This window comes from Symphalangus syndactylus, chromosome 10 (genome assembly GCF_028878055.3).
Source record: "Symphalangus syndactylus isolate Jambi chromosome 10, NHGRI_mSymSyn1-v2.1_pri, whole genome shotgun sequence".
In the NCBI taxonomy this organism is placed as follows: Eukaryota; Metazoa; Chordata; class Mammalia; order Primates; family Hylobatidae; genus Symphalangus; species Symphalangus syndactylus.
In genome coordinates, this window is record NC_072432.2 from 33,657,816 (window position 1) to 33,672,595 (window position 14,780).

Sequence of the window (14,780 nt, forward strand, 5' to 3'; positions counted from 1 at the left end):
TTTAGACCACAAAATGGTTTCATCGAGTATGATATACCCAAGCTATGACATGTCCATGCAGCAGGATGAATTAATGCATTTTACCTATAATACTCAAGTGACTTGTACTCCTTTCTTTTCATAGTATTTGGCATTATAGGGTAGCCAATCTTCAGAGAGAGGAAATGCCTATTGCAGCACCAAATTTGCTGCCAATATTTACGTATATATAGGGCATTAAAAGAAGGAGATACTAATGTAATTGATAAAAATGAGTTATTATTTCATTTAAAATGCAAAAGAATATGGCAGAGCATCAAATAACATTCCTTTTTGCAAAACAGAATAGATAATAAAATGTTCTCTTCTCAAAGAAGAGAAGTAGAGTAAAATTTTTCTCCAAATTTTCAGAAAGGCATCTATTTCTTAAATTGGTAAAACTGTTAAGTCTCTGCTGTTTAGGAAATAACAGAAAGTTTTATGATTTTTAGAATCTTTCATTGACTTGTGGTCAAAAGGTAGAATTAATACAGAGTAGAAGAAGAATTCTAAGACTGGATGGTGATTTGAAATTGCAAAGAAAGAGTTTTACATTTAAATTATACTTAGAGACATGGAAAGCCAAGATTAAAGCCACAGTGAGGGAGCGGTGTTGCTGCATGCGTGCTCAATCACGAAGGTTTAAAAACAGAATAATTAAGCTTGCGATCTCAAAGACAGTAGTGTGTCTGATTATGGGGAAGAGTCTTATTGTGAAAGATGGAGCAGATGTTCATGCTTGTGAGACATGGAGACAGAGATGTCTGATTTTGAGAGATCAATACTTTATGATTGTGAAGTTTGACATTTCTAATCTGATAAAGAAAAATATCTCCCATGTGATACAACATTCTCGGCTCCTTTTGAAAGACAGCACTCAAGTATTATTTCTCTTTTGGGTAGGGAGACAACAACGACTATCATATTATGAAACAATCCTTTTCTAGGCATTTTCACTAGAATATAACATCCTACAAATGCAGAGAGAAAGAAAGAATAATGAGAGCTGAGGGTCCATTTTGCTCTAAAAATTCTTTTGGAAGGATGGTCTCATCTTCTGATCTCAAGGGCAAATCACACACATATTTTTTCATTCCAGATTAGGATGCATTACCTATAGTAACCTGTTCTGATTACTCCTGTCTTCACCCCAAACACATTCCCTCAAAAGGGAAAGGGAATACATGCATAGTAGCCAGTGGAGTATTTTTGTTTTAATTATACTTTAAAATTTATCTAAGCCACTTTTTGTAATTGCTTGCTTCAAACAAATGAGCCCAGCCAATTTGCCCTAGGAGACAAGAAACGCTTCATGTCCTGAGGACTTTCTGTCTTCCACAGAGTTGAAATTTGGCATCACACAGCCGCTTCATAGCCAAGAAATTAAGGGATTTTCTATTTCAATAGCTAGCTGCATTCAGAGATGTTAGCCTGTTAGGAATGTGTGTCTACAGTCAATAGCACCTAGGACTGATAGCAAATCAGACGTGTTAGAGAATTTTCTCAAAAATTGCCACAGCTGCTGTGTTTCTGTTGAAAATAAATAACAAATATATTGACATGCCTTTTCCTTAGAACAGCAGCTGTACTGATCGATGCTGTTAAAAGGGCTGTCTGGCCAAGCCGGGGGTTGCATGTGACAGTCCGAGTTGGTGTCACCGACCCTGATGTCCTGTTATTCTAATTTGCAAACAAGAACCTAATCTCCCAAGTTGAATTCTTTAGATACTCTTCTACCTTGACACTAAAACTATCTGCCATTTGAGGATTGATAATGTGTACCTTTTATGTGTTTTCTCATCATTGACATTTCCTGAGCCAAACCGTTAGGGAGTTGGCCAAGGGAGGGAAAGGACTCCCCTGCCCTCACCACCCCCCTCTCTTTTACTTCAAACAGGCAATGAAAACATTTTGCATAAACAAATTCCCAGTCATAACTAATCATATGAAAGCTGACAAAAGTATGTTATCCTACACTATGAAAATACTAATCAAAGCAGCTTGTCAATTGTTAAAGTTAATGATTTAGATATGCAACACTCTTGACTAAATTTCAGTAGGTAATTACATAATTATGCACAGGTTAGCACAATCAAAAATAGCAGTTGCCTCCTCAGTCTTTAAACTATGTTAGGGTACTGAATCTCATTCTGGAAATGACAGTTTCTTATGATGTTTCAGAGCATGAACATGGCACCACTGGCTATTATGTTTCGGAAGGATTTCCATGCATCTAGGCTTATCTCTCTAAAGGTTCAGGATCAGGAGGGGTTTTGTCTGTTAGTGCACAATCAAATTTGTAGCTGAAACACTGTATTTACAAGATTTTTTCCCATCTTTAGCACAAGTAAAGCTTATTATTAGTTACAGGATGATCCATTCTAATTTATAATACCCCATAGTGCTCTCAAACTCCAGGATACAAATACAAAATATCTGTTAGTTTATATGTTTAAAACATTTCAGCACAACTTTTCTCTAACCAAATTTCTGGAAAGCAAATCTTTTTTTTTGTTTTAACTGATTTGTACTCTACTGTTGAAATCATGTCTCAAATCGGAAAAAAAAATTCTCTAGAGGATCGACTTAGGATATTTTATCATGCAGGGCATTGAAGTCTGGGATATTTTCTAGGACTTTCAAAAATATGTGGCATTATTTAGCTCTGGATTCTCTGCCTCAAGCCCAGAATTTGGAGAGAAAGGAAGACTGGAAGGGAACTTTATCAGGTACATTCTCATTTTCTCCTTTTTCTTCTTCTTTGCCTCTTTCCATTTGTTCCTTTGTATTGAGTTCATATCATGTCTCAGAAGACATAAAACTTCAGGGGGATAGAAAAATAAAAAGCAACACAATCTGAAACTTCAGAGAGGCCCCATATAGTTAGAAAAGACATGTAGACAGGTACTGTCTATGAGGTAGGTCCTAGAATAGAAGTATAAATAGGAGTTTATGAAAGTGGAGGTAGGAACACTTAAGTTTGTGATAGGGAGAAGTGGTGGTTGAGGAAGCTCCAAAAAAGAAAATCCTTTATCTGAATCATGAGTATTCAAGGCAGAAAGTGTTTTTTGAGGAGCAGGGGAAGGGAGGACATTCAAGTAGAGTGAATAGCCTGTGCCAAGATATGGAAGTCTGAGAACATTATAGTGTTGGGTCTGGAGAACTTTGGTATATCCAGAACTTATGTGTAGGAACATAAAGGAGACATTCAGGAAAATCTCTTATGGGGCCTAATAGTTCTGAGACTATAACACAGTACTTTTTTTCCATTTTATGTGAACATATGGGATTAATAAACAATGGCTTTTTTTTTTTTTTTTTGTGAGACGGAGTCTCGCTCTGTCCCCCAGGCTGGAGTGCAGTGGCGTGATCTCGGCTTACTGCAGGCTCCGCCTCCTGGGTTCACGCCATTCTCCTGCCTCAGCCTCCCGAGTAGCTGGGACTACAGGCACCCGCCACCACACCCGGCTAATTTTTTGTATTTTTAGTAGAGACAGGATTTCACTGTGTTAGCCAGGGTGGCCTCGATCTCCTGACCTCATGATCCACCTGTCTCGGCCCCCCGAAGTGCTGGGTTTCAGGCATAAGCCACCGCGCCTGGCCACAATGGCTATTTTTCTAAATCAAGATGTGTCAGTCTTCGTGTTCCTTTCAAAAGATAAAGTCAGTGTAACATCTGTAAATTCCCCACGTAAAACCTTTTGTTCATGCTTCTTTTTCTTTGTGTTTCTGTGAAATAATAGGGATAAACTTGCTCCATTGTGTCCTAAATTGGTTAACGACTTTTGATTAGATATTATTAGTTGATAATTTCTGCTTATGGCATTAGATCAAATTAATGATCAAATTAATTAAACTCTTTGGCATCCTTTTCAGCCATAAGAAACAGGATATGAGATGAAATTTATACACTAGTGCTTTATTGTATGATGCAGTTCCGGAGCAGCAGGAATGAAGGGAAATGGGAAGTAAGGAAGGACTAAAGGGAAAGCAAATGTAATGCGATATGTTATTGAGGTGGCCACAGCTTCAAAAACACAGACATTTACTTTGGGGATTGCTCTGGAGAATCATATGGCATCATGGTGCCTTGTACATCCTGCAAAGGGAAGAAAGGAAGAGAAATTTGTCTTCTGGATTCTTCTGTTTACTGTTAGAGGTGTGCCCCATGGGATATTAACTCCCTCAACCTTCCAGGTTGTGTTGGCAGCACATGCATTATGCAGTCATGCTATAGCCTGATTCCAGAAACAGTATATGGAACATGGTATAGCCCAATGCATGTGGAATAGAGACTCTTCTAAGAAAAAGGAAGTAGCTTGAGGAGTTTTAGAAATGATTTTTTTAGCCAAAATTTTATCATGCTGAAAGCTATTATGGACAGGAAGGAGCACGTACATTGAATGGTATATTAATTTACTAACCATATGTGTTTCAAATGTTTCTAGGTCAGATTTAGTCCCTGCAGTGCAGTTGTAGATTAAGACGGACTGGAGGGAATGCAATCCCCTGAACAGATTTAATTAGCATAGGACCCTGGGATGATGTGCACTGTGTATGGCTGGAATGTCTCTGACCGCATATTGCATGGCTGAAGGTCACTTCCAAACTGACAACTGACGTTAAAAACATTGATCAGAATGGCTTTTTCCCTTGTTAACAGAGGTGCTCCCCACCAACTCATCATAATATGTCCTCTGTTTTTAAATCTCTGTGTACAAATGTTAAAATTTTCAAAACCAAGTTTCAAAAATGACAGTAATTTTGTAAATGCCGTCACAAAAATAGAGTGAATTTTCAATGCAGGCTGATCATTTCCTTTCAGGCATAATTCTTGCAATGTAGGTAGCCAATCCTAAGTAGATAGGATTAGCCACAGATTGTGCAACTCAGACTGAATGAATTATTTTTTTCTAGTAGGGTTACTTGAGATAAATGAAAAAAAATTACACTTTCATACTGGAATATGAATTCTTTAAAATTAATATATATATACACACACATATATGTATTTGAAATGTGTATTTTGATGTTAATTTTGTTACATTAATTTTGATTTAGAAGACAATATAATTTCAACTTTGCAAATGACATTTAAGAGATTATTTCTTTGATTTGGGAGGCAAGACTGAAGAAAATACTAATAGCTACATATAGTGTGTTTGTAATCTATTTTGAATTTCTGTTTCAGTCAAATTTGAAATGTTGATGTATTGTTCTTCTTTGCATTGTATTGAACTTATTCGCTTCTCTGCTCACAAATGCTAATATTTCTGTGAAGCACAGAGCCTGGCTCCTGCAGCTTTGGCTTCAGGCATCACCTTGTTATTCTTTTCAGCTTCTTCTTAGAAAAAAAAGACCCTGACCTCTTACCTAGATCTCACTATCTGCTTAGTACTTGTGAAAGGGCAACCTATCTTAAGGCTTCTGTATACCTGCTGTGTTTCTAAATCACCTTATATTATTATCTTTTTCTTTTCTATCTCAGAATAGAAATGTACACACAAAGTACCATCTTTCTGTTATCTGTCCCTTAGTTAGCAAAGAGCCCATAATAACTTACTTCCATTTAAAAGATGGCTACCTTCACAGTATTATTGCTGATGAGGATAAATTTTCCTAGTATTAATCTCCTTTTTTCTACCACTCCTCTCACTTATTTTTTTCTTGCTAATGCCTACTAATTTGTATTTCTTAGAAAATACAATTCCAATATTACATTTTCTATGTGTTTTTAATGAGCCTTGTTTGATTCACCCAACTTCTAGTTTTAAATCAGTTCTTTGGAAGAATAAACTTTTTCTTCTTACATTTAGACATATTTTGAACATAACATGTCAAAACTGTTTTTAAATGAAGTGTTTGGTCACAGCAATGAATACTGAAGTCTTTCTATTAATGTAAATCTTTCCTAGGGCCCACACCTTCAGATGCCTTAAAACTGATAGAAGCAAAACATCATTCTAGAACCTGAATTTAAATTATTTCCATACGAATTCAAACCAAACAGACAATTTTCACAGATGACAAATTTTACAGTTTCTTTTCTTTCTTTTTCTTTTTTTTTACTTGAGTGTGATTGATTTATATAAGGCTTCTATTTTGATTCATGACTGTGAATGAGAATCCTTCTAGCACTTGACATCCATGCTTCTGACCAGGTTTGAGGATAGAGTCAAGGGTCTGTGCACTGTGTGAAATAAAAACATCAGTATATGCAGATGACAGTTCTATCAGAAACCAAGCTGCCCACTACAAAGGAATAACACTATGAGATGAGATAGGAGCTGTTTCAAGAGAAAAACAAAGGCTTTGAACAATAAATGGGTAAAAGATTTATTATAAGTGACTCCAAGATAATTCTTTTGGGATGCTGTACTATTTCTCATGTCAAAATAATTTCCAATTTTATCGAATAACAGAATAAAGGCAAGCACGAAACCTGAACAGGTAAACTAATGTTTTACATGGAAGTAAAGGTGAGACATCAGGAACTTCTGCTTTTCCTGTCACATTAAAAAAAAACAAACCACTCTTTGGTGGTTACACTCAAGAACTGTGAAGAATCTAAGATGTTACTATTACATAATTGCAAGGTAACAGGTTAGCCTACCATAATTTCTGGGTGCTGCAAAGCTACAAGTCTCCTTGGTAAGAGACAAATGACCGTATTACTCATGGCACAACAGGCAGCATGAGCTTCCTGTTGTTGGTTCTTCTGATCCCACCAAAGCACTAATAGTGGCCATGCAGAGAGGCTCAGGTGGATGTTGAGGCTCAGGTAGATAAAGAGAGGCTCAGGTGGATGTAGCTCTTACCAATAGAGCTACAAAGTTTGTATCATAGCTGAGAAGCTCTGAGTTTAGGAAGCCTCAATTCTTTAAAAGGGACTGATACAAACTTGCCCACACCTTGAGGCTATAAAGAAGGAGGAACTACCTTTAGGTTCAAAGTTGCCAAACAAATAGGGGCCCGAGGAGACAATCATTCAGGGAAAGCCTGGGGCCACTGGGTGAATTTTTTCTTCTTTGGCCCTTTTACACAAGCTTAATACCACCTCCTAATTTATGGACCTCCCAGCATCTAGAGTGTTGAGGGTCAGCGGCTTCTTCCTTTGGGTCACGTGTATGCTCGGTTGCATAGATCTTGATGGTTTGAGACAACCCTGTACCTAACATTGCTCTTCCCCTGGGACAACTCACGGCAATCATTGGGGGCATCTCTAAACAATAGATCTACAAAGTTTGAGTTGCTCTTCTCCAGAAAATTCTCTGGGATACTCAACTTTTCCTTAAGGCACCTGTTCATGTGCCGTTTTTTGGAATACACATTCTTTTTTTCATAGAATTTTTTCTTACTCTTCAGAATGCCAGGATTGATAAAGAGAAAGAAGAGTCCACAAAGTATACGCATAAACAAAATGTAAAAAGATATATTTAAAATGTTAAAAACTTTAAATTGTATTAATGTCTATTTTATGAAAAAAGATAATTAAAAATTGGTTACACATTAGGGAGAGACCAGATTTTAATAGTGGCATTGATAGAATCCTTATGTTTGTGCTTTTAGCAGGATTGACCACCAAATGATTTCTCCAGCAAAAAAAAATCATGAAAGACCAAAGACAGGAATGTCTAGTAATAGTAATGTCTTTGTTAAACATGAGTGAAATCAGAAACTTAAAAATATATATATGCATAGAATAAATAGACTTTAATTGCATATCTAGCCCCTGAAGGCTGGCATACCAATAATTTAACAGGGTTTTCTGGCATTATCTAAGGAAAATCTGTGGGACACCTATTTTCTAAGGTTAAGAGGTTTACTTTTCTTTCTTTCTTTCTTTCTCTCTGCCTGCCTGCCTGCCTGCCTGCCTGCCTGCCTTCCTACCTGCCTTCCTGCCTTCCTTCCTTCCTTCCTTCCTTCCTTCCTTCCTTCCTTCCTTCCTTCCTTCCGGCTTTCTTTCTTTCTTTCTTTCTTTCTTTCTTTCTTTCTTTCTTTCTTTCTTTCTTTTCTTTCTTTCTTTTCTCTTTCTTTCTTTCTTTCTTTCTTTCTTTCTTTCTTTCTTTCTTTCTTTCTTTCTTTCTTTTTCTTTCTTCCTTTGTTTGACACAGTCTCACTCTGTCGCCCAGGCTACAGTGCAGTGGCGTGATCTCAGCTCGCTGCAACCTCCACCTCCTGGGGTTAAGTGATTCTCCTGCCTCAGCCTCCCAAGTAGCTGGGATTACAGATTCCTGCCACCACACCTGGCTAGTTTTTGTATTTTTAGTAGAGAGGGGTTTACTTTTTACCCAAGTCATGATCAGTTGTAGAAAAGTCAGTGAAATGGAGAAATCAGCCCAGATCTCTTGATCTCCTTCATCATCTAAACAATTCAAATCCAGTCATTATATATCCCCTATACTGGCATCAAACAGGTCTTTTTCATGTTACTTGCCTACTTAAGACCCTTCAATGGGTGGCCATTATCTATAATATAAAATATAATTTCTTGAGTAGTGTATATTGTCTTTTCATTATTCAACTCTTGAGGAAATGTTCAGTTTCGTCCAGACACTTCCCCAGTTGCACCACACATTACAACTATCTGTCTGTGTTATATATAATTCCCCTGACCATGACTTTTGCATATGTTGTTACCTTAGCTTGGATACTTTACCATTTTACTCTTTGTATTCCTATGACACCCTTAGTTTTTGAAAATCAGCTCAATATTACCTTCAGAAAAAGCTATATTTATCTAACACTGTATATGTAATTTTTGTTCTCTGTATAGGCTTTTATTGTTTTGCCCTTTTCTGTCTTGTCATTTTGCTTGCCTTTTTCTCACACTGTATGCCTAGGGCAAACTTTAGGCCTCATCTTGCAGACATCTTGTTTAGCTTGAGGTCTGATGCACAAGAGTTACAAGATGAAAATTTTTGCAGAAAGAGTGCATGAACGGATCCAGAAAATGTAATTAACTCAAAAATAATTTCTGGAAACTATTAAGTATATCACATTGAGTCTAGAAAACGGATCCCAATCCAAAGGCCAGTTTTGGTTTTAGGGACATCTCCAGAGAAGGCTTGGAAGTCCTTCCATCAGAGTAGAAAGAAACTTTTACACAAATTCAGAACTGCCTTAGATGTAACTGATAGGGACAGTACAGTTACTGTTGCTGAGTAAAACAAAAATCCTTTTTCCCAAACCATTGGTGTTGTCTGGTGTGTCTTTTGAGAAAATAAATAAATAAATAAATCATTTAACTGATTACTTAATTTTGAGTTGGTGAAGTGTTTTAAAGATACATTCATTATAGTATAAAAGATTGACACTTCAAGGTAGTACTTTTTGCAAAGCACTGAACCAACATAGAAAGTTGCTGACCTAAATAAGATAGTTAGTAGAAGCAGAAAAGATGGGTAAGTGTGCCTGTAAAATGAAGACAGAGTTCATAATGAAAGGAAGAGAGGAGCATTAGGAGATGACTTATTCATCTTGCATTTTCAGCACCTAGCACAGGGCTTGATACTTGGTAGATGCTCAATATAGTTTTGTTGAATAATTGAATGACTGAGTGAATGAACAAGCCAGGCAGACAGAAGGAGGGAGATATAAAGAGCTGCTATATTTGGGTAAGTTTTCAGTAGAAGAAGATCACAGAATGAAAAATGTTCTACTCTGATCATGAATAAAAAGCAGAGAAATATATGAAATATTAACAAAAGAAGAATATAATAAATCTAGATTTTTTTCAAATGTTTACATATGTATAACTTGCCATAAATTCACCAATTTTAAGTGTACATTTTGATAGAGTTTTATTAAGTTTACAGTTGTTCAATCAAAACCACAATCTAGTTGGAGAACATTTTTATCACTTTGAAAAGTTACCTCATGCCCATTTCAGCCAATCCTCACTCCTATCACAAGTCCCAGGCAAACATCGATCTATTTGTTCTCTGCCTCTGTTGTGGTGCCTTTTATACTAATTTCGTATAAACGTAACCATACCATGTGTAGCCTTTTGTGTGTAGCTTCTTTCACTTAGTGTAATATTTCTGAGGTTTCATATTGTTGCATGTTATCAGTGACTCATTTCATTTTTATTGTTGACTAGTATTCTAACACATAGATATACCACATTATGTTTTACAGTTCACCTTTTAATAGGCATTTGGATTGTTTCCAGTGTTTTTTATTTGTGAATAATGCTTCTGTGAATATTCACATATAGGCCTTTGCGTAGACATACACTTCCATTTTATTTGGGGTTGGAGGGAAACAGATACTTTTTGGGAAACTCAAAACTACTTTCCACATTGCAAAACTACATCTAAAGTGAGGTTTACGGAAATGTTTTATCCCCAAACTAAAATAGGAACAGGAAGTTGAGGATAATTGACCATTATTATTATTAAAAGAGCCATATTAAGGCTGTCTTATCTTAATATGTATTGGCTAAGTAATTAAACTTAACTAGAGTCAATACAGTCTTTTTTTCTAAACTTGTAAATAGATATTTGAGAGTCAGAGATTTGGTTCTTTTTCTCCAGTCAAATGAAAGCATACTAAAAAGGAAATACAGTGCAAAAGTGTAAAAAGCTTTATATAGCTATAAGTGTGCAAATTACAAAACCAGAATCTGTTTTCATTGAATAAATCTGGTAACTGTCTTATGAGATGAAAATGTACTTTGTACTTTGCATGTCCTTTCTTTAAATTGCATGTAAAATATTTTTCTATTATTCATGTTCTGTATTTAAATTAATTTTAGATAAAGGAGCCACATTATGATATGACCTAATTTATATTAAATTTTTATCATCTGTTATGAAGAAAATTATTACTGGTCCATATAACCAAATGCTGAATGATACCAGCTTCACAAATTACAAGTAGTAATTTACAGGAGGTGCAAAAAAAAATGTTACCTCATTTTATTGATAAAACAGTTACAGTTTCTGAAACTAGAGGATTTTGTCGTTCCATTTAAAGAACATTTCTTCTCAATTTAAATAATTATAACATAAAGCCACTTTTTAACATTCAATATACAACTTGGGCCAGAGTTTGCAACAAGTAAAGATGAAAACAATCAATGCTAAACTACAAAGGATACAACCATTATGGAGAACACTTTGGAAGTTCCTCAAAAACTAAAAATAGAGCCACCATACAATCAGCAATCCCACTGCTAGGTGTATACCCAAAGGAGAGGAAATGAGAATATTAAGATATCTGCACTCTCATGTTTGTTGCAGCACTGTTCACAATAGCCAGGACTTGGAAGCAATCTAAGTGTCCATCAACAGATGAATGGATAAAGAAAATGTGGTACTTATACAAAATGGAGTACCATTCACCCATGAAAAAGATGAGATTCGGTCATTTGCAACAACATGGATAGAACTGAAGATTATTATGTTCAGTGAAATAAGCCAGGCATAGAAAGAAAAACATTTCATGTTCTCACTTATTTGTGGGATTTAAAAATCAAAACAATTGAACCCAGGGAGATAGAGAGTAGAAGGTTGGTTACCAGAGGCTGGGAAGGGTAATGGAGTAGAGTGGAGGTTAGTTGGGGATGGTTAATGGGTACAAAAAATAGAATGAATGAATAAGGTCTAGTATTTGATAGCATAACAAGATGACTATAGTCAATAATAATTTAATTGTACATTTTAAAATAATTAAGAGTATAATTGGATTATTTGTAACACAAGGGATAAATGATTGAGGGGATGGATACTCCATTTTTCATGATGTGATTATTTCACATTGCATGCCTGTATCAAAATATCTCATGTATATCATCAATATGCACACCTACTATGTACCCACAAAAATTGAAAATAAAAAATTGTAATAAAAACCCCAACACTGCAAAGGAATACTGTTTGGTTAGTAGAACAAAATAATTCGGCTGGGCACAGTGGCTCACACCTGTAATCCCAGCACTTTGGGAGGCCAAAGCGGGCAGATAATCTGAGGTCAGGAGTTTGAGACCAGCCTGGGCAACACGGTGAGACTCCATCTCTACTAAAAATGCAAAAATGAGCCAGGCATGGTGGTGGGTGCCTGTAGTCCCAGCTACTTGGGTGGCTGAGGCAGAAGAATCGCTTGCACGTGGGAGGCAGAGATTGCAGTGAGCCGGGATCATGCCACTGCACTCCAACCTGGGCAACAGAGTGAGACTCCGTCTCAAAAAAAAAAAAAAAATTCATGATTCATTATGAACACTGCATATATATGGGTATATATGGGCATACATATGAGCAGAAACCATTAATGTTTCCCAGGTTTTGAAATCTCTTAATGAAATGAAAGTAAAAGCATTGCCAGGCCAAGATATGTTAAAAATTTTCTGAATAAAGTGGCTGCTTTTGGTTTGAGAATTTATTCTCTTGAGTACTGTCATTACAGAGGGTTTATTTCATTTCTTGTAGGCAGAGTACACAAGGTAGGAGACAAAAGGGACAGAATATAAAAATCAGACATAAGAAACTTTTCAAAAGGAAGAAAGAAAGGAAAGAGAAAAGAAAAAAAAAACTTCTTTGTTTCTACTGCTGGAACTTAAAGCACACCCACAATAGACAGAGGAGAGGTGGGTAAGATTGGAGGTGTGAGCTGCTAGGTCACACACCTGGGTGAACAATGAGGCTAGGACGAGCATCTCTCTCCTCAGTGGCAGCTCCCATCCTAATGTGGATAAAACCTCAGTAAATCAGTTGGAGTCCTGCTCTGGTGTTCCTCAGAATGTCTTGTATTTGTTCTTTTGTTCCGCTCACTTTCCTTTTCCTCCTTGAGAAATACGACTAACCCAAAAGATACGGTTTCTGAAGTCTGTACTTGCACTAGACCTCATGTTTCTCTAATGACTCAAGAACAAACCCCTCCATCCTCAAAATACTTTATGGCAAGTCAGTCAGTCAAAGGAATGAAATCACCTTTGTCCAAAGTGAAACTCACTTATGTAAAAAATTAATAATAATGGACTAGACTATGCATTATGTAAAGCAAGGCCTTTCCTATTTTTAAAGTCAGCAATCTAGAGTCAAGACCAAAATAAACATGACTCAATGACTTTGGCAAGTAAATTTACAGAAGCAAAATTGAGGCTTAGAGAGGTTAACTGAGGTAATGGTTTTTTCACAGCTATAAACATTTCTGAGGCTTCTTTGACACCTCAACGTTATGTTAGTTGTCTTTGCTAAGTGCTCTCACGACATTCTTGGTTACTTCTATACCTTATTTATAACACTTACAACTAGGGTTTTGAACAGTCCAAACTCCACAGGGACTACAAAAGAGATAGAGTTTTATTATTTCTTGAGGGACCACCTTTAAACATGGTTTTCCCATTCATTAACATCTGAGGTGAATCCCTTGGCTGCCTGATCACATTCAGGTATTGGAAAAAAAAAAAAAAAAAGGATCAGTCAAATTTAAAATTACAGCTTTATAAGCAGTGTAACATTCTCTTTTCTCTAGCTTAGGTTTGCCGATAATTTGAATGGGAGTGGGGGGTGGGGAGCTTCCCTACTACTTAACTCCTGTTTTTTCACCATTTGGTTTTGTGTTGGCACAGGCATGAAGGATCACACAGAGATTATTAGTTCTGTTTCTTTAATTGATACCTCTGTAGATTATTGATAATCATTGTCTTTCCCTGGAAATCTTCAACTGGGCATGGACACTATCTGTGTGGCAAATGGTTCAAGTGACTGAGTTTTTGGGGGGTATGTGTGTGGATCCATCAAGAGTCTCCTCATCACACAGTTTCCTGCCATGGGCATCTGCTCTGGATCAACTTTTTCTGGCCTTTTCTCAGCTCCTTCTTGATGAACCCCCACCCACAGCCTCTAGCTGCTTGATATCTATGCTCAGTTGCTAGCCTTCTTATAAGGCTAACAAGTACGAGCATGCTGATTTAAGCCCTGCTACGGTTCAGAACATAGGAAAGGCACTAATCCTTGTTAATCCAATCCTGAGGAAACCAGTATAGCACCACGCACCATTCTAATTATACATCCCATTTCAATTGCCTGATGGCTGATTTCCACCTCACTATTTTGAACCTCTTATGCTCTAAGAGGTTTGGAACATCAAGTGCCTAAACCAAACGAACACACACCTTTGGTAAAATGTCAATAATCCAGAGCTTCTTACCTGTTGATGAAGTGGCTTAGTCCTTGACTCTAATTAATGAACCTCTTTGGTAAGTTATATACACCTTACTACCTTGAACCACTTGAAGAGACCTAAAGGACAAAAGAGAAAAGAGTTGTGGTCATATCCAAATTTCCAGAAATTAGCTTAGTGCCTGGTACAGAGTAGCAGTTCATTAAATAGCTGTCAAATTAGTGAGTAGATAAATTAATAAATGCCCTTTTATAATGAAGAAAAATGCCAGGATATAAATGATGCTGTAAAGAAAATATATGAAATACAACCATTTAGTTGTAGTATATTAATCAACTGTTTTCTGTTACTTAATGTTTTTAAAATATCAAATATGAAATCCTATGACAACGCAGATGAATTAGGCATTATTTGTCCCATATTTATGCTCCTTAAAAATACTTATCAAAATTTGGGGCAAGTTGTGAGTACTGAAGTCAGTGTGACAGACAGACTTTGGGACGCCTCAGTCAAGCAATCACTTCATTTAAATGTCTCAAGTCAGATATGAGTAGTTCTGTAGCTTAGGAGAAATACAAATTGTCTCTGGTGATGGGCTAAGGACCATTTCTATGGGCAGCTGCTGCTTCAGTCCA

At 36.6% G+C, this 14,780-nt stretch overlaps 1 long non-coding RNA gene across 1 annotated transcript in view; it reads right to left on the reverse strand.

Moving 5' to 3' along the window:
- Positions 1 to 14,780, reverse strand: part of LOC134731625 (uncharacterized) — a 136,359-nt gene that overhangs the window by 96,993 nt on the left and 24,586 nt on the right. Inside the window, exon 2 of the long non-coding RNA XR_010114057.1 lies at positions 14,173 to 14,264. This is a non-coding gene — a long non-coding RNA (uncharacterized lncRNA). The remainder of the gene's footprint in view (positions 1 to 14,172; positions 14,265 to 14,780) is intronic.